We start from the raw sequence: 27,893 nt of genomic DNA on the forward strand, positions 1-27,893 counted from the left end.
GGCCTGCCACAGCACCTGTCATCTCACATTAAAACCAGAAGCATTTGAGGGACAGAGTGAAATTCAAGCTGAAACCTGAGCAAGGCCACACTGTTCCCCCAGGTGCTTTTCAACAGCATCTCCAATGTGCTACAAGCAGGACGTGTCTTTTCCACATGTTCACACATCCCACCTCTGCAGACCAAATATCTGGAGAGGACTGGCCTTGTGGCCAACACCAGCAGATTTCAGCTCTGGGTCCTTTTACCCAAGCAGTCCCTTTGAGAGGGTAACAGCTCCATTTTAGCATTGGCCAGCTCACACAACGTCAGCTTTCCAACCCTTTCTTCCTCTCTTCTTTGTTACATATATACAGAGAAATACTGATCTAGATACATATTTTGAAAGTCTGCTGATTTAGATGAGCGCAGACATAAAATCAATTCCTCAGCCTATGCTCTAACCACACCTTTGTATGGTTTATAATAGAAAAGTCAGTAGTAAAATTAAAAGTGTTGTTAACTTCCAAATGGCACTTTCTCTTGTTTTATGTTTGGCATAACTGACCAAATGGGACATGTTCACTTTTAATGGTGGTTTTATTTATTTTTCCAACAGTATTTCTTTAGCACTTTTTCCTTTTATATGACATATTAATACATAATTCAGTGGTTTTATGTCTCCCTGCACAGCCTGCATGATTTCTTGTGCTATTGAACAGTACTATTTATGACCAAATGGCCAAAATGTCTTTTTTTATTAATCTTTTCTGGTCATGGGTTTGCTTGTTTGTTCTTTTGTTTTCTTGATGTTTTTTGAGCCTGCCAGAGTGCTTAGTTCCCCAATTTCCCTATCTGAAACAGGTCACCCAAAAGGGTCAGAATTTGCATGTTTACTAAGAAAAGTCAGCCAGTCCGACAGAGGTTGAAAATACAACAGAGACATCAATGTTCACAGAGCTCTTATCAGCAAAGGTCCTTCTGCATTACTGTGACACATGAGGTGTTGCACGTGAGCCAGATGCCCCCATTAACTCTAAGAGCAGCAGCCCAATTTCCTGTTCCCAAGACAGCCACCCCCAGGCAGTAGTCCACCTCAGTGTTGCTGTGCCACCTTCCCAGGGCACTGAATCCAATGCAGCACTGCAGGCTGCAAGCCCAGCTCAGTGGGGCAGGTGAAACCAAGCACCACTTCCTTTGAAAACATTTGTTTCAAGCATGTCCCACTTGGTTATCAGCATCTAGTGTGCACTTTATAACTAATTACTTTATCCATAGGTTAAGCACTCTCTGAATCCAATCATTATATCACCATGCAGTTGCTACATGGTGTATATCCTTACATGCCATTTCTGGGTATGGATATTTTCCATCTGTACATTCTCCTCAGGCAATAGCAGAGGACATAGGAGACCTTCATTAGCCCTTTGATGGACTACAGACATCCTGCTTGTTAGTCTGTTATCTAACTGCTTATCAGTCACATTCTCAAGCTCTCATTATTTTACTTTCACACTGCTGTAATTAGCCTCTGTATTTTTCAGGCACTCATAGTCTTGCTTCAGCCTACATGCAGAGATTATACAAAAAAGAAAGATCAAATATTAATGTCATAAATGCAAGCCTATTAAAGGCAACCTGTAAAGGACTGTTGTTAAGAGAAGCTAAAAAGTTTATTGTGCTTGGGTTTATTTCCTTCAGGTATTGGCTGCCTTTCTTCCAAGTCCTCTGAACATTGCCAGGGAACAAATTCTGCTTGTCTACCCAGGGCAAATAATTTCAGGTAGCTGCTAACAAAAGGTGAGCAGGATTCAGCTGAGCTCAGGCAAGGCAGATGTTTTCTTCCTTGTTCCATTTCTTGTGGTTATATTTTCTGTTTTTCCATAATTTTAAGGGATGGTCTCACATGTTGTTCTTCCAAACATTCATTCCAACTTAGAGACAAAAAGAGCAATTATTTGGAAATAGTAGGGAGAAATCTGACTGCTTTTTCTGAGGGATAAGTTTTCCTCTGCATAATCAAGCTTTTATGATAATAAATATGGTGCTGGAGAGTCCATTATGCTTTGAAAGGCCTGTGATGGTAGTGACAAGTGTGAAGATACAAGTTGGATTTTAAATATTGTCAATGCAGGAAGAGTCACTGCCTTGAGATCTGACTGTCTACCAGCAAGCCTTTTCAGGTTTTTTGTGGAGCAGTGGAAAAACTAACAAGCAAAGTATGCTGCTGCTAAGGAGCAGACTCATCAGCAGCACTGTGAACTCAGAGTAAACAAGAAATCCAACAAATTAAGAGCAGGCATTACTTCACACGTACTGCTCCTGTAAGGAAACTGGATCTTGTAAGTTCTTAGTGGTCCATTCTCAGTGTGTTGTGTCTTTCTTCCAGCTCTACTGACTGATTTTGAAACAATTTCTGAGTTTTTCCAGGATCTCATGAGTCCCTAAGGACCAATTCTATAAAGAGTTTTCCTCTTTCAATCCAAACCACCTGCACTCCTCAGTGCATCATGCTTTCTGTTCTCCCCACACCAGAGATCATCCCAATTTGCACAATTCTATATGCTGATATTTCAAATATTTCCTTGTGAAATTGAAGCAACCTGCAACTCATTTCATCATCTGTTTCACCTTATTCAGTAATAAGCATCTGCCAGCACAGAGAGCAAGGTGTGGAATGTAGATAAAATCCTGAGATTAATTCAGCTTCACCTCTCTGTATTTTAAGAAAATAAATCATATTTATTATTTCATTCATAAAATGCACCCTCCCTACCATGCTCACCATTATCTTTCTATTGTTAATACTTTTAAAGGCAGTGACCCATGCCTGGGAATTTCAGCTCCATGTTACTCAATTTATTTATTTTTTTTAATGAAAACCATTTGCATGGCTATAATTGTGGTCTACCACGGAGGTCTCCATTAAAATTAACACTTCCAGGGGTTTCATCAGACTGCCATAATTTGTCCCAGTCTGAGCACAGCTAAAAGTACTCCTTTCCCCACACCAATACTAGGCAGAAGCAGAGCACTGGCCCCGGTGTATCACTCCTTCACTTTCAGGATACAGCTCGAGAGCACTGGAAGTAGAGCAGACATCAACCCCTGCAGTGTGATGCCCACTACATCCCAGTTTAAGGTCACACTTTGGTCTCCCATAACTTTTCACAACTTGTCTTTTGAGACTTAAAATTTTGAAAGGAAGTTGCTATGTCTTAGAAATTGAAAAGCCATATTAAAACCTTAACAAAGGAGATTTCAGCTGTTGCCACCAATTACATGAAAGAGAGCAGTATTATTTTGCTAGTAAAGACAGTGGTCCCCTTGCATTTCTCCTCCACAGGGTGCAGGACTGCTCCACTGAGAGACCTTAGCAGCACTCTGTATTTTACTTCAGGGATCAGTTGGCTTGACTGAGAGAAAAAAGCATCACCCAGGAATCAGAGAGGTGCCTTTTGCTATTACCATGAAAACCCACACACATTTGGCCAAGTTATAAACCACAGGTGGTCACTAACTGTGTGTTCCTCATTTTCTGGATGCCTGACTTGAAACCCTGGGGGCTGATTTGCAAAGTGCTGAGTGCTGGAAGCTGTAATTGAAGTCTCTGGGAGCTGTGCTTTGAACATATATCGAGCTATAAAAACACTAAGTACTCTGAAACATCAAACTGGGGCCCCAAAATCAGTGGGTCCTTTGACCTTAATCTCCCTGTGACTCAGCTCCCCATCTGTAAAATGGGAATACTGTCACCTTCTTGCCTCACAGGGGTGCTGTGAATTTGAATCCACATGTGTCTATTAAGTACTCAAAGTGTTCTGCTGAAAGCACAGTTGAAACACCCAAGAGTGAATCAATAATTTTGTATTCAGCACACTCTTTGGATGATACGAGGTAAATAAGGCCTGGGCCCCACTTTGAATGATATGGCCAGATGCCTCTGAGTATCATGCAGCAGGGAAAAAATGAATAAATGTAAACTCATGTAATTAAAGACAGTCTTGTAATGTGTTTACACAGGGGACTAGAGCTGTGGTTATGTGGGCAATTTCAGCTTTGGCATTTCCAGAGCAAGAAAAATAACATTGCTACTGAGGGACGGTGTACAGTGAATTCTGACACTCAACACTGTGCAGGAGGTAGGTGGAAAGTGCAATGACAAATATATCTCACAAAAATGGGTAAGTTTAAGATCATTATTCAGGGCCAAAGCAGAGTTTGGACACAGTGGAATGAAGGATGCCTGCAGAGCCTTTCCTCACTGCCACTGCATTAGGTTACCACTCTAAATTACATAATCGTGTACTTTGCCTTGGGAACTCTTGCCTCAGCACAGACCACATGTCTACAATATTTTGTTATATTCTTCTATGTACTCGCCTAGCTCTTATTTTGCTGCACATTATTCAGTCCCTGCTATGAAGACAGAACTATTAACTTCTGTGTGAGTTCCTTATGGCTCTGGCACTAATTCACAGTTAATTTACTTCCATGGTACATAGAGGCCAGTCACGGGCATATTAAGCTAAAAGGAACCACTAATTTGGGACTCAATTTGATTTTTCAGAGAGGGTGGAAGGCTTTGTCAATCGATGCCATGGCTATTTGCTGGTAGCAGACAAATCCTGAAACTCAAGGACCTGAGGTGCTTTCCCAGGTACTCTGGAGCAGGGAAAGAGGCATTTATTGTGATGGACAGAGATAACTGTATTTACTGACACACCATAAGACCATCTGCTCTAATCTATCCAACCTCTCCCTCACAATCCCTCTCTGTTCACCAAGGTCCTTTCTTCCTTCATTCCTCAGGCACTTAAACACAGGCAATTAATTCCTATCTGGCAAGCTGGATCCACAGCTCCATCCCCTGTGTATTCTTCAAAACCTGCCTGATCCCACATGTGCTGCCCCAGCCCCCATCCCAGAGCATTTCAGCTTCTTTAAGCACTTCTCTCAGCCTTCCCCTCCAACTTTATTTTTCGTCTCCTTAAGACATCTTCCTGTCACCTGAGAATTTTTTTTATTGAATGCATACATGCTGCAAATTTTCAAAAACAGAAGCATTTGGCTGAATTTGTCAAGGCAGAGAGAAAGATGCAGAAGATATCCCTCTAAAAACAATGTAAGATCCATCTTAAAATACTGTCTCTCAGTCTTGGCTGATCTTTGCAAAGAAAAGATGCCACAATTTAGCATGTAATTTTCCCTTAACCCTGCTAAAAATTTGTTTTTCCTGAGAATGATGAACTTCATTCTGCAGCAGGCACCCAGCAGAGAAAATTTCAATCCATTTCCCAAAATCAAGGTTTGGGGAAATAAAAGTATACACATTCCATAAAAGAAGAAGAAAAAAAAAAACAACCCCCCCCCCCAAAAAAAAAAAAAACCAAAAAAACCCTCACAAAAAAAAAAAAGGAAAAAAAAAGAAAGAAAAAAAAGAAAAAGGAAGAAAAAAGGAATGGAAGAAAAAAGCCTAAGCCTTCTAATAAGGAGAGCTAAACAGAGATTTAAGCCTCACCGGTTATCCATGTGATAGAACTCAAGTCTCAACTGTGATGTAAAAAGCACTTTTTAAAGACACTTCTTTGAGGGTCATGTCATAATTGTGTTGTGTATCAGAAACATTGCACTGCGCCCTATGAACAGATCCACTTTCATTACTGAGCTTTAGCATTTTATTGGTGGGCCTGGATCATCCCGAATATGTTAAAAGGTGAAAGAAATTGTCTCTTCTGTAAGCAGCTGAGTAAAAGAAGACAATAAGAAAGGAAAAAAAATAGCAAGGTGATGTGGAATAAAGTTTCATTTTAGAGGTTAACAGGTTTAAATAGCCAGATAGCAGGATTCAATAGAGGGAAACACCAATATTTTGCCCCACCTGGAATCTTCCTGAATGTATGCCTGTATATTACACTGTACTTTACATAATCTCTATATTTTCTGTTCGCTTAAAAAATAAAATTAAAAAAGGACCTCATTTATTAACTCAAGAACTTGTCCTCCAGAGGTGATTGTGATCCATATTCAATTCTGACGGAGTACTATAACACCAGCAAAGTAATTTGGAATAATTAAAGGGGAGGAAAAGAAAGTCCAAAGTGTTTTCTTTTTCACACAATGGATAAAAGAGCAGTGTGAAACTGTACAGACTTAAACAAGTCCATGTAAAACTTCCTGTTCTGCTGTGGTCTATGAGGAGAAGGCAAGCATGTGGGAAAGATTGCCTTCCGATCTCAAAGGGAAAGCCCACTAAACTGTAGATCCCTGAGGCAGCCAGTGCCATGTGGCCTTTGCTCATGGGCACAGACCCAGCCAGTAACTGGGTCCTGCCTCTGCCACTAACTGGCCACAGGCAAGTCTGCTTGAAACACCAAAGAAGTGAAAAATTACTGGAATCTGGAAGTCTGAGGATCAGTCCTGATACTTCCAGCCACACAAGAAATACTTCATGTGATATCAGTTCAAATTCTGAGCATTTCCACCCAATCACAACGTGGTGGCTGGCTAGGTTACATGTCCATTAAGCCCAGCCCTGGCTTCTCGTTATTCAAGCTCTGTGATCACCTGTCATGGCCATTTCTTTGGGGAAGATCTGGGCTCCCAGCAGTGACCTGGCTGCCAGTACATCACTTCAATGGTTGTTTACAAAGGATAAATGGTTCAGGCAGTCAAAGGGGAAATACAGTTGAAAGACAGCAGGCAGAGAAGGAACAGCTTGTCATTTCTGCATTGCGTGATGTGATGTGATGTCAGAGAAAGAAATAGTTAACCCCACAACAGATCAGTAAGTCAATTTTTCCATCCTTCTTCTACCTTATTTTTTGCCTTTATTTAGTTGGCTATTTACCCCAGTTATTTCTGCTTGCACGTTCCTATGGTTCAACTCAAGTGATGCCTTATCAGCATTCTACTACATATCCAAGTTACAGAAGTCCCACTGCTCTGGGACTTGTTAGACAGGGGACAGAAAGGAAAGGAGCTTAAAGACAAGCTCAATGCAAAATGAGTGGATGCTTTAAGTAATCATTTCCTTGCCTTGTGGAAAACAGTCACCCCTTTACCCTCCAACTTCATGTCAAAATTTAACCTTGGAAATGAAGACTTTACAGAAGAAAAAGCACTTAAATAGCCAACTGTTTTGATGTTTCACTTCTGCAGAAACGAGCTGTTGTCTTTGATGTATTTATTATACCACATCTGTCTTCTAAATCACGGAGCAATATTAACATCTAGCTTTTGCCATAAATTATAAACATCTAAGTAATTTTCCTGAGTTTTACAAGTGAAGATGTCACCATCTCAATAGCTGTCTTTAGCATGTATACTATGGTATATATTTTATTTTCCCCCACCCCCTAAAAAGAAAGATCAAGCACTTAAAACCATCAGAACAAAGATGAGCTGCTATTAACATTATGCTCAGACTAAGCAGAAGTTTGTGATATTAGATGCCATCCCACTTACCCCATCCCCCACTCATGCCACACAGAGGTGATATTTGTCTTGCAACAAAAAAAAAAAAAAAAAAAAAAAAAAAAAGAAAAAAGGAGAGAAGGAAACACCACATCTTTGAGACAAATTTTATGACACTCTGAATGATATGTGCGCTTTTTATGTTTATGAAACCACCATCTAGCAAAAAATAGCTGCCTAATATTTTGACACGAAGGTCATTTGAAAGTTTTACTGCCAGCAAGCCCGATCCATTTTGTTGACAAAAGGCTCTCTCAGGGCTCTTTAAGGTGTCCCAGCCTGCTCGACTTTCTCTCTGTCTAGCATTTCTATTTCCCCTCCTCACCCCCCTCCCACCAGACTAATTACCAGCTCATTAAGGCTGTCCTAATGAATTATGTTACAGCATTAAGAAAGGGCTTGGAATAAATGCTCATTTAGGTACGGGAGGAGGGACAGAGAGATTACTACTTGTGTCAACCTTGCCAGCTGAAGCTAACTTGATCTGACCACACTCAACACCCAGACCTCCTGCCTCCCCCCACAAAATCATAAATATTTCAGCTGAAATGAATTTTAGATTGATATAAACATGCTCTTGGGAGGAATAGGCTTCCTAATGCCACAGAAAGAGAAATGCCCAGGAAGGTTATACTCTGTGCACATTGAGCTTATGCTCTATGAGCTGCACTGCCTGCGCCTGCAAAAGGCTGAGGAGTAACGGGGGTGAAATGCTCTCCCCTTGCTCACTGCTGTCAGGCAGAAAGGCAAAGGCACCCAGTGCTGGACAGTAATTTATTAAAGGCACTTGTGCTATATTTTGGATAATTTATGAAGGATGCTAGGCAGAACAGCTTCCGTTTAAGATCACTCCACACTGCATAGTGAAATTGTTCCTATTTCTTATACAGAACAGTAGCATTGGCTCCACAAAGAATTCCATGACCCAGCCAAAACTGGGATCTGCAGAGGTGAATGACAGCATCCAGCAGACCTGTGAACTAAATTCTTATCATGATGCTTTCTCAGCCAGAGCTTTATCAAAGACCCCCCACAATTTTCCATATTCAGCCTAGACATTAGAAATCCTAACATTCAAATGTGCCATTTTTCAAAGTCAAATCTTGTATTTTATTAATATCTTGGTATTCTTCTGTTGAACAGGTACCTGGGTTGTATATATTGGGCTTTGGCTCTGGCTCTCCTTGGGGATTTTTATGGTCTGCAACACCCCCTCATGCATGCTCACTTTTCTTCTCCTTGGTTTTTTGATGCAAGTAGCTGTAAGTGATTGCAGAAGAAAATTATGCTTCAAATAGGCCTGAATTTCCTCAAAATGCACTGCCAGCATTAGTTTTCACTATGTGCACGTGAAACATATTCCAACAATTGTCAAGGTAGCAACGTGCACATGTTAAAATAAGACAGCTGGACATGACAGAGATAAGAATTTATTGTCTTGGAATCACCTGCTTTTTGAGAGCTCTAATTACTTTCAGATTTTGGCAAAGAATCATTAAAAGTAGATCAGTTCATACAGTGCCCTCTATTATTGTGCTTCTAGGTTACTTTGTTTTCCAAATGCTTCACCAGAAGGAGTCACAGGCATCAGAAAATGGTCATTTTTAAGAAATCCTTCAGCTTTGCCGTATTGCATTTTTAATGGCTTCATTAGCACCCAGGAAGAGTAAATATAATTGCAAACCTATGAGCTGACATTTCCACACAGACCTCAAAACCTTTTTAGCTGTAAAGGCAATAATTTAAGCTGTCTCATGGAATAAGAGGCCACACAAATTCAGAGCTTTCGTACTTTAGTACGTGTCAATAACTGGCTACACTTTAGGAATAATTAAGCTGGCTTTAAGCAGCATCTACGCCCAAGATCAGATAGTTTCTGGATGGACGTGGACTGCAACATTTTTATTTATTTTTAAATACATACCCTCCAGGATTTAGGAGATGCCACAAGCTAGCCTTTATTTTATGCCCATTCATCATCTTCCAGTCATAAAAATTAATAATAATTGCAGGCGAACTTGTGCATACAGCCCCTTGCATTGCATAGACACAAGTATATATGTTGTACAAACAAAAAATATTAGACAGGCATTTTTCACACTAAGAGACAACCTAGCAGCCAAGCACTAGATTATTCTTATCACTCTTTTGCAGTAAAGCAGGAGAGAGAAGGCAAGCATATATATGGGAATGTCTGCCAGAGCAGCAGATGACAGAGCTGTTATAGGAAAAATAAAAAAATAAGTAAATTTTCCTTTCCCCAACACATCCCTTTCTCATCCCATGTTCCTTGATTTTTTCTTTTTAAATTTTGATCCTGTTTGGACTGTTTCTTTTTCTTTCCTTCTCCTTTAAAAAGACAAAAAGCGGCTGGTAAGCATGGGGAGGAGGGGTGGGGAGGGAGAAGTGGCCCTTCTCCCCCTTTGGGAGTAGATGCAGTATGCCAGCGGTGTGACAGAAGCCATCCTGCCCCTGGCAGCAAGGCTGGCGGGTGAATTGGGCGGCCACAGTATCAGCTGGGGCCATCGGCACGTCCCGCTGCCTATCAGCACTGTGCCTGGCAGCTGGGGAGATACATTTAGATAAAGCAGCCAGCAATCGTTGATAACAAGTCCCTCAAATGTCAGGCAGCACAAAGGGCAGCATTGATTGCTGCTGTACAGCCCGCCTTTCCTTTTCTTTGGTGCTCTATTTTTCCCCCTCTTTTTAATATAGCAAAGACTCTGGCTGGGATAATCTGCCTGCAGAAAAGGCCATTGTGCTGCTACATGTATTGTATTATTCACTAAATAGAATTTATCAATGTTTCTCTGATTCCCTTTCCTTTCTCCTCCCCTTCCTCTCCATCCCCTTGTTGCTACCTAGTCGCTTCTTCACAGAGGTGGGCCTGATCTGGCAAAGGACAGACACTGAGTCCTAGATGAGACATATGGGCTCTTTGAAATCTATCGTATAGATTTCCTCCCCTCTCCCACAGCTTTGGATGGGTGCCCAAAGCTAACGCTCATCTCAGCTTCCAATTGTTTCTGACACAGAACTGACATGGTTGACATTTTGGGGCCATTTCATCCCAGAAGTTGCGCCAGTCTGAAAATGAAAAGTATTTTGAATATCAGGCATTCAATATGTTCTCTCTTTGAGCTACCCAGTTGAGCCCTGGCAACCTATAAAGCTCAGAGTAAACTCGTGGAGATTTGCTACCACATTTAGCAGAGGCTGCTGCCCCAGCAAGAGAAACCCCACCTTCTGCCATGAGAATGGAATGGGACTTTGCGGCAAGAAGCAGCACTGGCATAAAACACACAATGTAAAGTAACGCAGTGAAGGTGCATTTGACGATAAGGGCTCCTGTGCTCCAACTGCTGATGCCTCCAGTGGTTCTCTTCAATTTTTCACCCTCAGCCTCTCTTTCCAGAAAATGAAAATAATATATTACCTGCTCCCACATGCTAGCTTTGGGCTGCAGGAGCCATCGACTTAGTGTTTACAAAGCAGAAGTCACCAGCAGGTTCCCTGAAGGTCAAGCAGTGACACATTTCCAGCCTGTTGTTCAGGACTGTCCTTCACTACAGTTCCCTTCCTCTTGATGCCTGAGAGAGGTAAAAGGAGACCCAGCCCTCAGGCATGCTCACTGCATTCACATCAACACACTCCCCCTCCTGCTATATTTTAAACTGATGTGAATTTAAAGCCAAATCTTTGGTTCAGCAATGAACAGGCTGTTCCCAGCTATTTAAAAAAAATTACAATCCCCAAGATTTTATAATCATTTTAATTATTATAATTTTAGACTTCATACTTCACCAATAATAGGGCTCAAACAAAATGTGTGGAGTCCCTAGAGAGATAAAATGACAATGGGTTTTGTCTCATATGCTTGCTATAATTACAACTATTTGATCTGATGCAGTTTTACACTTTTATACTGTCAGCTTTGGTGTTTTGAATGTAAACCTCTCTGAGGATCCTTCTGAAGGCCTGGAGGATTGTATCTCTCTCCTGTCCTATACTCTGCTGTCTCATGCAGGGATGAGGAATTGGAAAACATCCACGTCGAGTCGCCACAGAGGTGACCACAGCTACAAAGAGCATTCCCAAGCAGCAGCTGCTCTGCAGGGAAAGCAGGATGCTCTCTGGGAAGGTGGTCAGCGCTAATAGCCTTACGAGCTGAAAGCCAAGTGCGCAGGATGAGTCCTCAGGGCCAGTGATGGTACAGGCAGGACCGTGACACGGTGCACCTGGACTTTCCTTGCAACAAGGAACAACATCTTGTTTCCCATTTACCAGGGTAAGGCAACATGATGTCTGTCCTCTGTCAAACCAAAGGTCTGCCTCACCAGCCTCTGACAACAGCAGCAGCAGCAGCTGCCTGGGGACAAGCACAGGTATCATGGTATGGTTGGAAGCTCAGACGCAGGAACAGACTTGCCCTTCTGTGCTCTATTCTCTCCCTTCTATCCAGAAATTGCACTTGCAGCTCTGTTTAGAGCTTTTTATCAGCTCTTAGTGGCTTTTTCCGACTCTGTATTTGTCTTACCTTTTTTGAAGCCAGTTTTACAGTGCAAGTAAAGTTAAGCATTTCCCTTTATAAAAATAAACAGTATTTTGATATAAGAAAAGAAGGTTGGCCGAGAAAAAAAAGTATTTTCCCCACGGAAATGAGGATTGGCAGTTCCTGCAGCATAGTGATCTCTTACACTTTTCCATTCAAGTCTGGAAGTGAAGGGGACAGGAGAGAGTTTGTCTTTTCAGACACAGCTTCTTTGATCAGCGTCATTCACTCTGGAGAATGGAATATTGAATTCCTTTTGCAGTCAGCCTGTACTTAAGCACTTTTGAGTCTGGCTGCAGTTTGTGGACTTTGTGAAACATGAGTATCCTTCCCACCTCTCCTCTGCCTTTCTTCCCTGACATAGGGATTTTCAAAGGGCATCATAGTGCTTGAGCCGAGAAATGGGGTGTTCCAAAATGTCCTTGGTTGTTGCTCACATACACAAGGCCATACTGGGAAATTGGGCTAAAATTGGGTATTGCTCTTAAATTGGAGGGCTGCATCCTCACCCCAAGATCATGGGTAGAAGATACAGGAGGTGGAATTCATAGCCATGCGTGGCCTAGGTATAAATTCAGGTGCAACCTCCACTACTAAAATACAAGGATCTGAAGCAAAAGAAAAAAATTCTATTAAGCTCTTAGGATACAATTTTTGGCAAGGGACAGTACTTCCAATTATACGGAATGTCTGCTAATGCTGATATAACCAAGTCTGCCAGGTTTTCCATTGCAATCCACAAATTTCAGGAGTGTGTAAAACCTTGCTATGCAAATGCATAGCCTGCAGTGAAACTTGGCAGATAAAGCTTCAGCTGGATAAAGGTTTTACAATAATCTTTGTTTAAAACAAAGTTAATTAAATTTGGATTTAACCAGAGTTTCAACCATTTTTAAGTTACAGAATAATGCCAGGACTTAATTGTACCTTTTATCCGAAGATCTTTAAGTACTGAGGCATCGCATAAGTGACACAGCACAGTGGGAAGTTCATTCCCCCTTACACTGCATCCAGAGCAGGAGCAGCAAGGAGCTGGCCTGGGTGTCCCTAAAACAGGCTGGGAGTGTAGAATCAACACTACAGAGCAGTGTGAGGTGTAAGAGCAGGGAGTGTAGAATCAACACTGTGGGGGTTCTGATGACTAACGCCTCTCCTGCCATCCTGCCCCAAGCCACACCACCCCTCCATCAGGAAGGGTTGCTACCTATTCATGCTACTGTATGATGAATCCCTGCTCTGCATAGTTCTATTTTGCCCAGGTGGAACAGAGCACTTGATAAATCAAATCCAGTGAATTTAAATGGCTCTGTTAAACTGGATAGTAAATTAAAGACATATACACAAAAAAAGAGAAAGAACTAAAGAAATAGGAACACAGTGCTGTTGTGAATATTAGTCAGCTTTTTACTAGGGAGGGAGATATGGCTCCAAGGCTCTCATTTTAAAATGTATCTGTTCCCCAAACTAATCAGGTCATCCACACTGCAGACTAATTACTGTTGGTATTTTGTATTGCAGCAAGGACAGAGAGGCTGTATTTGGTCTACTCAAGAGTGGCTACTCTACTACATACGACATAGGAAAATTACTATATTTTATCAAAGCATGAAATTGCTTTAAGAAATGAAACAAAAAAAAATCATTTAGTGCCGAGGGTGAAAAAATGCTCACAAGAATGGGTGGTTTCTAGCAGTACTTAGCACTAAGTCTTATAAGGACAGATCCATCTTATCCTTTTTTTATAACCAAAAAAATAGAAGTGATTTTGGTTTGTCTTAACTCAGGGACCTAACAAGTGCAAACTTCAGTTCAAGCTGACCCCGGCCCCATCTCCTTGTGTACAGCCAGCCCCTGCTTGTTATCTGACAGCAGGAACAAATAGTCTGTTGAACCTTTTGCTCTGTATGAAAGACCATAGCCATGAGAAAACCACATGGATACAGCAGAGTTTAAAATATCTATGTTTGCTTATCAAACAAAGAGAAGATAAACACAACACAGAAATTCTGCTTCTCAGGCAAGATCCCAGTGGCCCTCCTGATAGTACAAAACCACTCCAAAATCTCTCTGGAGCTGAAAACCTTTGCATGCACACCACCTAACAAAACCCACACAAGCACTACTCAGCAAATATTGGATTATCTTGATTTTGTGCAGCTCCTTGCTAGTATGTTTTATCCACAATTCAACTTTCCCTCGCTGACAAAGGCTGAAGCAGGCCAATGTGCACCAGTTCCTTTCATGACACAAGTTGAGCAAATTTAGGTAGGGCAGTGCTTTGAGAGCAGCTATTTTGTGCCATCAGGAAAACTGTCTGATGCTGTTCAATGGGCATGAAAATCAACAGTGCCCCTGCCAGGACCTGGCCTGTGTCTCTCAAAGAGACACTTTACTTAGACTTATGCAATTACAGTAGGGGAAAATCTTTGACAAATTTTCACCTGGATTAAACCAGGGCAGAGCCTATTCCTTTCTGTGGGATGGGGGCATCAATCTGCAAGTTCTGATGCTGGCTTGCACAGTTGTACACTGGTTCCCAACTGGGATTATATTATAGCATTATAACACAAATAAATTCTGTCCTGACACCAGAAACCTGTCATTGAGCATCCAAAGGTGCTTGTGTGATTGAGAACTTGGGCTCAATGCTCTCTACACCTTTTGCAGTTATCTCAAAATTCCCATCGGATTTACTGTTTGGTTGCATTTTTACCTGTGCCCTCTCTTTAGTTGTTTCCAAGTGTTGTACTATAGCATGGAAAAAGGCTTGTTGAAGAGCACAGTGCTGACAACCCAATGCAAAAAGGGCTCTAGGTTCAAGAGCTACTGGAAGGAGGGTAGTGAGTTTTGAAAGACACCAGTCGTAATGGCCCCATTGATAATATGGAGCAATAGCTAGAGGAGCTCACAACATTTTCTTGAGTCTCTGTGGAATCCTACTGCCAAACCCTACAAATGGCACCAATGACAGGTACTGAAGTACTGCCACAACCAGTGCTAGTCTCAGAAATCCAGGGATGGTGGAGTGACAAAATCCACTTGCCACTCACTCCCACTGTAGGGTGCCTCCATCTGAGATCCCCAACACAAGTGAGTGCCTGGCCACCTCTGCTTCTCATTGCTCATTCTATGTATTTCTTAATCTCAGAGGGGAATATCAGGTTTTGGCCTTGTGTCTAGGGCTGAGCACAATGAGTGGAGCTGTGCATGATTTACTGGAAGCCCTGCAAGAGGGTCTCAGGTCCCACCACAGACCACCTTACACAAAACAAACCCACAACTCATTCAGTACAACTTCTACAGCTCAAAGATATGAATTCCAGAAGTTCCTTCTCTTTGTAAATACTTGAAAGACATAAGCTGTGAGGCCAAAGTAGACTCAAAGTATATTAACATGTTCAAAATGCTAATACAAAAGGACAAGGAGGTACTCAGCAACTTCTCATTTTGTCTTTGACCACATGCTGTGTGAGGCTAAAGAGAATGACCACAAGAAAAGAGGTAACGAAGTAATCCAGAGTACAGTTCGGAAAAATTGTTTAAAAGTATTATTTATGGTCTAAAATTGTTGGGTCTCAGCAGTAAGAAAAAAAATAAAAGAAAATCTATATCTCAATGTGTTATTAAGGGTAGCAATTGAGTAAGAAGAAATGGGGAATTATTAAAGACTTAACTGGTCAAAGTAGAGTGTGGGAAACTTAAAAGGAAGAAAATCCCTTTTCCTCCTCTAGGAGCAGAATGAAGTAGCAAAGGGAGGAAGCAAGGCAGCAAGCTAGCTCATTGGGGAGGCCTGTGACCATGAAAAGCCCAGGATTAGGCTAGGTTTTCATTTGGAACAACATACTTACTTGGGAGAAGGGAATGCATGAATTTTTGAACCATTTTCTAGTTCTTTACACTTCTCTGCTGCATAAAGTTGCTAGTGTTTCTGAAATGACAGCTGGCTTGGGTTTTCCCTCACATGTCTGCTTGCAGCACCATTTGAGTAGCTGTCACCCACTTCATTACTGCAAAGGAACAAATGCCTTTCCAGCCAAGCAGGGATCTGACATTCTATTTCTGTCTCTCTCCTCTGCAGGACAAGTGCTAGGTATTGGAAACAAGGCACTAAGATCAATTGTATCAAGTCTGAAAAAAAAAAAAAAAAAACCAAACAAAAAAACCAACAGAAAAATCCCACCCACAGAAAATAAACATTCAGAAATTAAAAATTGCAGGAATGTTTAACAATATGCACACAAAGAATGATCCATTTTGACTGGTTTATAATCTGTTGGTAAAAATTGTAATGTTTGCAGAGAGACAATGCTTTCATAAATATATAATATGTGTAAAAGAAGTTAATTTTTCATCTCTAATCAGGGCTGATTTGGAAAACAGTCTGCATGCTTCTGTGTCTTACAGCCTCCTCCTGAATCCGATACCTAATCCGAGTGTCAGAAGCAGAGAGGCAGAATGCCAATGATCCAGGTAAAAATGTAAAAAGCAGCAGCAACTCTTGCCTGTGGCATTGTAAAAGTCAAACCACTGTAGCAGATCCTACCACCTAATGAGCAGGAAGAAGGGGAGCTCTCACATCCGAGATGCAGGCTTCCTTAAAAGATTTGGCATCAAGGCTGCAGCTTGAAGGCAAGAATTCACTCTCGTCCCCCCTCAAGCAACTGGATGAAGCCAAGCTTTGAATGTCAGAGCCTGTCATTGCAGGCACAGCACAAATGCCCCGCAGTAATGCCACCACCAAGGCAGCACTCAGCTGTCAGAGCACCAGCAGCACAATTCCTAAGAAAACCGGCAAATGCGACAGTGCTTGAATACGAATCTGAAGACAAAGCAGAAACTACAATCAATTGAGAACGCTCAAGTCAAGACTGAGAAAAGTAACAGTTTGCAGAGGACTTCTCAGTGCCGTGGCAGAAACTCACTGTTGGGTACCATGAAAGCAAAGGGCCCTGCCCACGCTGCAGAACGCCTGGAGAGGCTGGACTGTAAAACAGCCACTCAATCAGCAGCAACATGGCCAGCACTGCTCTGTGATCAGGTCTGCCCAGACAGCCTCTCAAACTCAGGCTTCTTACATGCTTCAGGACAAGATTTCTCTCAGTTAACTCTGACTATATAAAGGGTAAGCATAAGGCGTATATACAGGGTATCAAAGTTATATAAAGGGTAGGAATAAACAAGTCATCCAAAGTTTTCTCTAACAAAGACAGAGAAAGTCACCTTTGGATGGCAAATCATCTTCCTCATTTTAAAAGTCCTTTAAAAAGGGCCAAGTTACCCTCATGGGATACCCCTCTTCTCACTATGGTGGGTACCTAGACACCTGGCTTAGGCCTGATGGCTTTGCTTTTGATTGCAAAAGCTATTTTAGAAGAGTCTAAGCCTAATTATTGAGCTTATGTTCTGACTGGACCTTCTCATTCAAATACAACTCACATACTGGATTCCTTTATGAAAACATCCAACAGAAACTATTTTTTTAATGCGAAAAATAATAAAAAACTATAGAAAAACAATTATAAGAAAAAAGATAGTCTTACTTCAAGTTCAATGGAGATTCACTTTTCTGCTTTTTAGTTCTTCTTTTTCACTGGTAAATTGGAAATTGGGCTCCTATGTTCTATGCAGTTTTCTAGCACTTTGTGCGAACAAACCAGCTCCACACATCAGACATCTAACATATGTTGTTTACATAACACTTTCAGCTCTGTTGCTACTCTCTCTGAACTCAACAGTTCCCCAAAATTTGGGATCTTGCAAATTGTTCTATTGGGACTAAGCATTTGGCAGCAGAGCCTGGTATCTATTATAGAAACTCTGCTCTCTGACAAGGAACACCAAGACCCATTTGCCAGGTTTGGGGGTGTCACACGACAGGAGATTTCATCTTCACTGGCACCAGCACACAATCTAAAAAGACTCTCTCTTCTAGTCTGTTCAGGGTTACTCAAGATAGCTGTTCTCAAAGCTTTCCTCTATGTCTTTTCCCCCATCATTTCTGAGGCTTGCTCAGTGGTTTTTCTGTATCGGGGATACCTGAAGGGTCCCGGTTCCAGGTTCCTCTCATCTGGGCACTAATATGCATATAGAAAATCATCTGAAGACCATCACTATGCCCCAAAGGGTTTAACCATTTCTACTACTTGAAAAGCAAGACAGCAGTTTTCCCTAACTCAAAACAGACCTATCATTGGGTCATGCTATAATCTGAGGCTGTGATATCAGGAACTTTTTTTAGTGCATGCATGAGTATGTTCAGAGATTGGGCCAAGATAAAGTGGAACCTTTGGATCACTGTAATGAATAAAACTATTACAAATAATATTAGCAGGACCTTTCCAATTTCCTTTCTTTCAATTCTAATGCATATTCCCAAGACACGCATCCGAGTAATGTGAAAGAGCTGGGCCTTATTTAAATTAAACGCTTTTGGACTCATGTCCTGTTACCTTCTGCAGCTAGAATACGTAATGAGAGGACCATGTACAGCACTATCTCCAGCTTCTTGTCATCTTACAGCATACTGACAAGGTTACTCATGTCATTGTTATGAAGTCATTTAAGCCACGTGGTACACAGAGGCAGCCTGCTTCTATTTCTGGTCCAGCTCAATACTGGGGCGAAGCGCCATCCTTTCCTAAGTGGAGTCAGGCTCCCACGGAAACTATGCTGTTATCTTGGATTTGCCCTCTTTGAGCAGCAAGTCCCCAGTGGCCACTTGTGGAGCCCTAAAGGTGCATTTACTGTCTTTGTAGGAAACTTCCTGGGTAAAAAAACATAAGAGTCTGTCTGCAGAGACCTTTGTTCTCAGTACTAGAGCTCTGAAAGCAAAACAAAAGCCAATGTCCTCAATGGAGCAAGTCCAAAGAGGTGGAGAGACTTCTCCTGATCATACTTGAACCATTCACATCCAGCACAAACCACTCTGAAAAGTACACCTAGGAGATTCTTTCAACCTTGGCTAAATCAAGTGTTTCTCATCTGCAATACCAGGCTGAACTGCTGAAGCAAGATTGTAAACAACAGGAGGAAGGGGATTAAAGGGCAAAGAAGAAAGATCCTCTCTACATTTCAAAACAAAACAGGAATCTTATTAGCATTTAAATGAACAGACTATCTGGATGGTGAAATCCTTATGAACTGTTGTGCTCTAGACAGAAGTGAATCTTGACCCTCATTACCACAAGCCACCCTGCATGCGACAGGGTGTTTGTGAAGCCAGAGAAGCAGATGTTCTCCAGACCAACATATCTTCTCTCTCTGTCTGCCTGCAGTCGAGAGAGACTAGACTTGGTGACCCAAATGATTTTTGCTGCTTTTGTTTTCCTTGATAACATTAATATAAATACAATGGCAATGACAAAACAAAAAAAAAAACACCAAAAACCCATAAACCTGGAGCAGGACACCAGCACAGCAGTGAGCTGCACAGGTCAGCACCCTGCAGTGAGCAGTAATCTGCCTTGTTTTGTTTCTGAAGGGATAACAAATGATCATCACAGCCTGAATAACTACCACATGCCTACAGAACTCCTACTGCCAAGAGAAGGGTTGTCACATGCATGAGGTTGTCATGTGCTGCCAGCAGCAGTGCCACTGAGATCTCTGCTTAATGCTTGTATCCCAGTTTTGTTCCTCCACACCACAGCACAGCAGGACTCAGCCCTTCACCCCAGCCCTTCTCCAGCCTGGCATCTGCACCAGTGGGGAGCAGGGCTTGGGGAGGAGGGAGGAAGATAAAGGCTCTTCCTGAGTTATGAGGAAAACTTCACCAAGAAAGAGAGGCAGTGGAGGACACTGCCTTCAGGGAGAGGAAGACAATGAGGCAGGCTTGAGAGATGAGCTACATCTGTTCAAACTGAAGTTATTTCCAACATGGGCTGCATTATGCAGGGATAAGCACAGAGATACCAAGGTGGCCTTCAAATCTGGGCAGACCCCTTCAAGTCTCGAGCTATCTCTTCATAGCCCAAGCTGTTGGACAGAGGCAGCTTCTCCAGTGAAATAATGATGAGCAACATTCTTGCTGAAGCCATCCCCACACCTTCTACTTCCCTCACTAGGTCTGGTGAATGGATGTGGGCATACTTCTGTGGCACTGCCACCTCATTATATCATTATTATAGCATTAATCTAGTGCTGTAATCACAACTGCAGCTGAGGACTTGCATAAGAGCATCTTTCATGTTCCTTGTTTCTTTCCTAGTAAGTTTTTAAGCTCTCAGGAAGAAGAGCTGAAAACATGAAATGAATACACATCAAACCATGAAGCACAGAGAAAAAAAGACTGAAAAATAAGTCATGACTTCTCAGCTCAGCAGGTATGCTAAGGGCACAGCTGAGGTTGGCACTCTAAGAGGCCTTTGTCGATGGGATGTCAGATCCATGCACAAACTTTACAAAAAATTTGTGTGTGCCAGTGACTGCAAGGGAACTGTAATTAGTCACAGGCAATGACAACAAAACTCCTCCTGAGAGAGCAACATCCAAACTCACAGATCTGAATAAAGTTAGATATAAAAATAGAAAAAAAATCATCAGCTATGATGAGAGAGAATATACTTGCTCATCCAAACACAATCCTAACCCTTCTTCTTGAAGATGAGTTTCAGGTATCTCTGCTAATGTTTCTGCCCAGCAAGAAGATGATGCCTTAGGATTTAGCTTTTCTATTTTTCAGATCCTGTACTGCTTTAGTGTATAACTCTAAAACTCCATAGCCTGGCAGCTACTGTTCTCCCATTTTATTCAGACAAAACAATTCCTCTCTAGGCCTGAAACTCAAGGACACTTTATTGTCTCAGGCCCTGAGAGTGTAAACAACAGTGAAGTGTAGGGGGGCAAACTTGGAGTAAATGACTTCATTACCTGAAGCTGTGATTGGAGGATTAACCCCTGATAAACAAACGGACCAAACTCTTAACTGTGGGAAAAACTCGTGACCATTGTCCATCTTGGGTGTAGCCCCTTGGAGGCTTCTGACTACCCAAGGAGCACCTATTGAAGTCCTTCAATAAATACCCACCTTTATTCTCTTTATCTTGTCTAGCCTCTGGTTTAGAGGCTCCAAGGCATCAAAGTCAGCCTCTGTCTCTCCAAGCAAGTACTCTTGAGCAATTTGCTCATAAGGATTCAGCTGCCAATTAAAAAATAAAATTTAAAAAACTCTTTGTTTTTTGTGTGTTAAGAACTTTTACTCAGACCATTCAAAAAGAACAAATGAGCCATTTTCATAATCATGTTTCAGAGGGGAAGGAAACAAACATGACTTCAAAGCCACTAGCTCCAGTTCCTCCCGTAATCCTCCAGTGGGACCAGAGAGAGAAGCCACCACAAAAGAGCTCAGCTCATTAACAACAGGCATAGTAAGAGCCCCAGAAATCTGAGTTTCATTTGTAAATGAGTGAGCACAGCTCTGACATGGATGCAGCCACCTGAGTGTAAGTAATGTCAGTGTAACCTCAATCTCTTGAGCTGTATTGAGTTATTGTAAAGATGTACTACCTCAGCTTCGCAACAATGGCACACTTTCAGCATTTATCCTTTGCTTCTTTTCCACAACATTTACTGATTCCACACTGTGTAAATTGAGAGACTAAAACAAAAACCTTAGCTCAAAGTAATTGATGGGGATGTGACTATTGGATACCAGTGGACAGAGCTGTTGTGCAAAAGCCAGTTTTGGAATGCCCAGTCATTTTTTGTCAATTAGTGATCAAAAATTCCAATTTTATTTTAATTAAAATTAGGTTTGTTCCTTAAATTTATCTAAAAAAAAACTTATTTTCAGTGTGACAGCCATTTAATATATGAATTCCCAACATCATCAGCTGCACTTTTGAACATGAATAATATTGTATACCCTAGATCACCACTTGAATTGCTTTTCAGAAACAAAAAAGTACAAAATGTAAAGTTATACAAAATGACAGAGAATTCATCTAAGGACTCACCAACCAGTTGAAGACCAACCACATTCATTTTCATGTAAGAGGTAAGAGTGAGGATTTTATTCACTTGAATCTAGACAAACCTAATCTACGTGGTCCTCATGGGATGATTTCATGCAAGTCCTGATGTTGCAAAGCCAGGTTTGGCTTTGATTACTGCAGTCAAAAAGTTGGAGGACTGTAAATGGTGTATTGAAGCTGACAGAACCCCCAAACTTTCTGTTCTGAAGGAAAGGAACAGAACTAAGAATCAGTAACTACCGGGCATACCCAGGTATTGAAGATCAGACTTGGGGAATATCAAATAATACAGACAACATATTGGAGTTTCAATAAGGACAAAATAAAGCAATAAAATATAAGAAACAAACAACCCAGAGCTGGATTACCAAGTACAGTATTACTAGATTCATGCTCTATAGCCTACTTTATACTGCATTTCACCAGAAGACAGAATTTAATATGAGCTGGGGAAGGATGGCTGCATGTGTAGGTGTGTGGATGTTGTGGGTGGGAAATGTTAATAAGGCGAGAACAAGTGAACATTGACTACAAATGTTTCTCAAATGGCTGATTCTTATTTTAGTCTCAGATTTACCAGTGGCAGTAATAGTTGTCTTTTAAAAGCATAGAGACATGTTTTCTTTTTCATTTTAGCTGTTTTGGATGGAGCAGGAAATAAACATAAGGGGTGATAATAGAATATAATTATCTACTATCTTCAGATTTCCACATTGTTTTGAAGCTGCTGAGACAGACTTGGGCATACCCATTAGGACCTCTTTCGATGATAAAGGTGGGGCCAGAAGTCTCCTTATTCCAAAGGCTGCCCACTGAAAAAAATCTGCATTTCCAAGTGAAGGAGAAACCAATCTTCTCTCCTTTTACAGCTGGGGAAGGTCTTGGTTCATTGCTGTCTCTTCCTGCTTTTTACCAGCAGCCAACTCAACTGGGCTGGCATAGTAAAAATCTGTCTTCTCAGAGTACTTTTTTGAAGCAGGGTACTATCAGAGCAAGAGGCATGATGCCAAGGCTGAGAAGTCTTATCTCAGTCTGCTGGGAGACATTGTAAAGTCACAGCCCAGTTCAGTGATGTCAAGAAATATATGCCATTTAAATTAGGTGTCAAAAATATTAGATTTCAGCCAGACAAGTGCAAGGATATTCTCCTGTCACATGCCACTTCTGTTCCAACCTCAAAAATCTGACTGCAGTATGAGGTGTTGCTAGCCAGTCACCAGCTACTTTATTAATGGGGAATTGAATTGATTAAAGAAATTAATCTCTTATGCAGACTGAGCACACACAGAGTCCATTTGTACATAAAGTGAGACAGCAAGCCACTTGCCTACCAAGGGAAAGGCTTTCTGACCCTGTACTATCTACCCCTCTTCCAAGAGCAGGTAGACAACAAAATAAGTCTAAACTCTGAAGTGTTGTGTTGAGGTATTTTTTTTAAATAACTACCTGACTTCTACTCAGTAAATCCTATCAATAATGACCTACAGCCTTTCAAAGGGCCAGAGATGCAATCACATTATGTCCATGTTGGTTCATACTAATTTAGGGAATATTCTAAGAAATACATTCATTGAGCTAAGCAGACAGTGCAACTAGGTTTCCCTTGTGTGCTCTGATAATGATTTTTACCTAGCAGCAGCTGGAAACCAATAGATCTGATGTCTTTGTGGAGAAGCTTCTGTTCCTAGGAAGGTCAATCATCAAACAGGATTTGTTTTTCACCTGAGACAAGAGAGATGTTGAGGTCTTATAGATCGGTACGGTGTTAAAGTTTTGCAAATAGCAGAGGACCAGCTTTCAGTAATTATCAGTCTCCTTTCAGAAAGGACTGCAAAAGAGGTCTTTGAGTATGCTGTATTTACTACAGTGCTAAAAAGAAAACAGAGCAGAAAACAATGAGGCAATTAGAAGAAGTAGATAAGTGATTGCGAAGCAAGATGAAATATTTTACAGGCTCCCCAAGATCCCAGACAGAGCAAGTGGTCTCAGGAGTTTTGGACATCGGTCCTTCTCATCAATCGTAAACCTGGCAGCCCAGAGATCTCAGCTGAACCAAACCCCAGCCTTTGAGTGGTGTGCAAGAATCCCATTTCCAAATTTTCAGGCCTGTCTTTTCCAGATTTTTCTTTCTACAAATGCTTCAAAAGGTCTGCTTCAATCCAGAATAGGGCTGATTTTTTTATTTCCTTTCCCAAATATCCCAAAGGATGGAAAGGTGCAAGTTTCATTTCAGCTCTAAACATAATGCCGTCTTCTGCTTTACTAATTTTGCCCCATTTCATAAGTCATCCTTAAGGAGCTTGCTCTAGATTACTGCTGTCAGAGCAGAACCTTGGTGCACCATACTATTAGTACTCTTAAGATTTCATAGTAGACCTGAATAATAGAAATCTAATAGCAAAGGGCTCTAACAAAGGCAATATCTCCTTGTTTATGAGTGACCCTTGCTTTGCCTGAGCACTGGTATCCTGCCCTTCAGAGGTCCAGCATAATGAAGGCAGCTCTTTGGTAGTTTTCCCTGAGGGGATGGTGTAAAGAGGAGAAAGGCAGAAGTAGAACAAACTGAATCACAACATTCAGACCTTGAGATGAAGAGCATGATTGGGAAGGGAAAGCAAACCTGATGCTTCCACTGCTTCCCACCAGGCAGTGCTGCAAAAAGAAGGAAACAGGAAGAGAAACCATGCCAAGACTTTTCTGCAATGCTTTGCTTACTTCAATGGAGAGAAGAAAGAAAGGAGGGCCCCAAAGCCATTCATCTTTAGGCTTTCCTGGCAGGACAAAAATGAGAATAAAAGACATGACCACAACATGAAATTTTCAAAGCAGAATCCTAAAGCAAGGGAAGCATAGCTATTTTAGAGTTTTATTATCAAATGGAACACACAGCTTTCCAAGAGCCCAGGCCAGTTAGTATGCAATGTCAGATCAGAATTTCTGGTGAATCTGAAGGCTAAGAAATTTGAAGGCTTTAGTCAGACCCAGGTAGGAGACTTGATGTTTTGTTATTTTTCCGGTCCAGAATCAAACTTTACTATACTCTTAGAATTTCCTTTAAGGAAAAAAAAACAAACAAAAAAAAAAAACAAACCAAAAAAACGCCAAAAAACAAAAAACCACAACCAAAAACACACCGAAAAAACTTATGAATTCTTCTCAACACTAAAGTGTGAACTGGATGAGAGGAGAAAAGAGGCTGCAGTCCTACCCCCACCCACCCAGTTTACCCTACTCCTGTGGCACTCTTATGGTATTTACATTACCCTGTTCCAGGTCCAGAGTTGTACATTCCTCTGTCTCAGGCTTTGGCCCACCCATACTCATCATCTGAGATGATGTAACCAGACTAAAATCCCTGCATGAATATCCATTTATATCACATCTGTGATTTTTAAAAAGTGTATCTAGTCATGTGCACTTTCCAGTTTTATATTAGGCCCACAAACAACTGGGCCATCCGAGAGATTTCATCAAGCATAAAAGCAGGAGAGAATAAGCAGAAAACTTTTAAATATAGTTACAGGATACATATGTATGTCCTGCCACAAGGTATTTAAAGCTTAAGAAGTTCATAAGTTGTTAAGTTATTATAAAATGTGTTAGTCTGACAACAGTGAGTCACTTCTTCCCAAGTCATCCAAGCATTAGCAACTGTGGGTGGAGGTGAGGAATTTATGAAAAAAATTATACAAATAACTATTAGGACTATTATTACCCAGAATAATCATAAGGAACACAATAGGTTCTTCTTATTCAATGACTTGAAGAGTCATAAGATGAAGGAATTAACAATGCTAAGTGACTTCTTTCTCATTAATAGGAGCATCAAACTGTACCAAATGTAGCAAAGAGACAGTGGAATCTGCTGAATGGAATTTTTTAGAATTCAAAACTCGTTATGCTTAGATTCTTACAAGTGGAAAACCATTAGAATACTTCCAGAGATCAGGTGAAGCACAGGAATTGTGTATTTAAAGAAGCAATTTTCTCTGAATGAACACTATTGTTTTACACCTGCGCTGCCATCACTAGCTAGCCCCAGCTCCACAATCCCCTGGTTCAGCTAGGAAGCATCCACACCATTGCTCTTTAGTAAGCACCACGAAAAAAGAGATAGAAGAGACTACCTAATAGACAGACTAAGAGCAACCATTGAAATCAGCACTTCTGTGTTTCCTATGAGGGGCTATATCTTCCTTTTTTCACCAACATTATTCCAAATGAGTAAACTGGAGACAGCAGACAGTAGATGAAACTCAGGCACCCACACCCACCAACAGGCAAACACGTGTTCTAGCTTCCCTCGTGTAATTGTTTGTTGTTGAAATTAATCTTTTCCATAAAAGGTTGTGATTTCCAAGATATGGGGCAAATTCATAATGAGGTCTAATGCAGCACAAAAAACTTCTTGCTAACTCTTCTCACTGATCCTTCAACTCAGAGGTAAGATCGAGTGCTGGCATCCTCTAGAGCTGTAGCAGCAGACCAGCATGCAAAAACAGAAAAACAACCCCCCAAAGCCTGAGGAGAGGAAACCACCTGCTTTGGGTCCCATTGAGAGTAAAGCTAATGGAAGAAGATCAAATAGATCTTTGTCCATCCACTCCGGTATGTTATTAAATCCATTGCAGTATTCTAGGACAATGCATTGAAGCTATTGTGGATATAGACTCATATTTCAATCCTGTCACGTTTATCCACACACAAAAGACCAAAATTATTCTTCCTGCTAAGATAAGTATTCTAGATGACACAAAAGTAAGCTGTGTGAGAGACCACATGATTTTACCTCTTCTTTCCTGCCTGTGTTGGACCTTATACAAAATGATCTCTTGTCTTTTCAGAAAGACAGGCAGTAGCCATTTGTAGGTATGCAGCAGAGAAAGCAAGAAGCATAATAGTTATTTGGTGCCTAGCAATGGGCATATAAAGGGGATTTGATGGGAAGATTTACAGACAAGGAAGAAACAATTCAGAAAGCTTCTTCAAATGCACTGTGTAACATATTATTGAAGTGTTCAGATTTTTTTCTGTCCAGAGCTCTGTGCCAGAGGTTTGGAAAAACAGCTTCATAAAACAATCACAGTGATTTTAATTAGAAGTGAAAGCAGCTTACAGTATGCAAACACATAGCAGGGAGCAAGTATACCTACAAGCTGATTAGTAGCTCTTCCTCAGAATTCTGCAAAGAAAAAGTCAAAAACCTACTTTAAAGAGCCCAGGAGACAGGCATAAAATGAAATAATTCATTCAGACATAACACATAGGATTTTGGGGATGTAGAAAACCCATTATTTTTCAACTCTTCAAGCTCCTCATATATACAAAAAGCATGATGAAACACTATTATTTCCAGCTAACCACACTTGCTGCCAGAAGTTGCTCCCTTTGTAGGAATATATTGTCAAGGCCCTGTGGCCTGCTCAGCCACACCTGCTAGCAAACTGATTTTTGTTCTGTTCCACACCATTGGTGGCACAAGAACAGCTGAGGTAAGGGTAAGTCCTCCCCTTTTCAGGCACGGGAAGTAGAGCAAGGGACAGCAGTTTCCATGGACAATAAGAGCCATTTTGCTGGTTCATAGTAAATGACCAGCTCAAGTATTTCCCTAAACTTCTATAGGAAGACCCACTCACACATCTCTGAAAATCCTGATCCCCGCACTATGTTCTGTTTTTACTCACACGCAGTGCCAATCCATGGACAAGTTTATCAGTCTTTTCCATTCATCTCATCACTGAGATGTTTCTGCAAACCTGGGCTTTTCCTCCTGGAAGAAAAGCAGAGGGGATGCAAGTAATTCAAGGGGATATCCAGCTGCACAGTACACATGGAAGAAAAAAAAGGCAGAATGAAATCTGTTGGACTGTTCTTTCAATTCTGCCTCAGATGTATTGGGGCATACTAAGGAAATCA

The 27,893-nt window shown here is 41.2% G+C and overlaps 1 protein-coding gene across 2 annotated transcripts in view; it reads right to left on the reverse strand.

Moving 5' to 3' along the window:
• The window catches only part of LOC119698574, a 341,074-nt gene that overhangs the window by 221,199 nt on the left and 91,982 nt on the right, over positions 1–27,893 (reverse strand). Inside the window, exon 5 of one of the 2 annotated variants that reach the window (XR_005256172.1) lies at positions 27,288–27,747. The exons of the other annotated variant lie outside the window; for it this stretch is intronic. The gene's annotated coding sequence lies outside the window, so the exon portion shown is untranslated. Of the gene's footprint in view, positions 1–27,287; positions 27,748–27,893 lie in introns of those variants that run through there. 2 annotated transcript variants of the gene reach the window in all.

This window comes from Motacilla alba, chromosome 3, assembly GCF_015832195.1.
Source record: "Motacilla alba alba isolate MOTALB_02 chromosome 3, Motacilla_alba_V1.0_pri, whole genome shotgun sequence".
In the NCBI taxonomy this organism is placed as follows: Eukaryota; Metazoa; Chordata; class Aves; order Passeriformes; family Motacillidae; genus Motacilla; species Motacilla alba.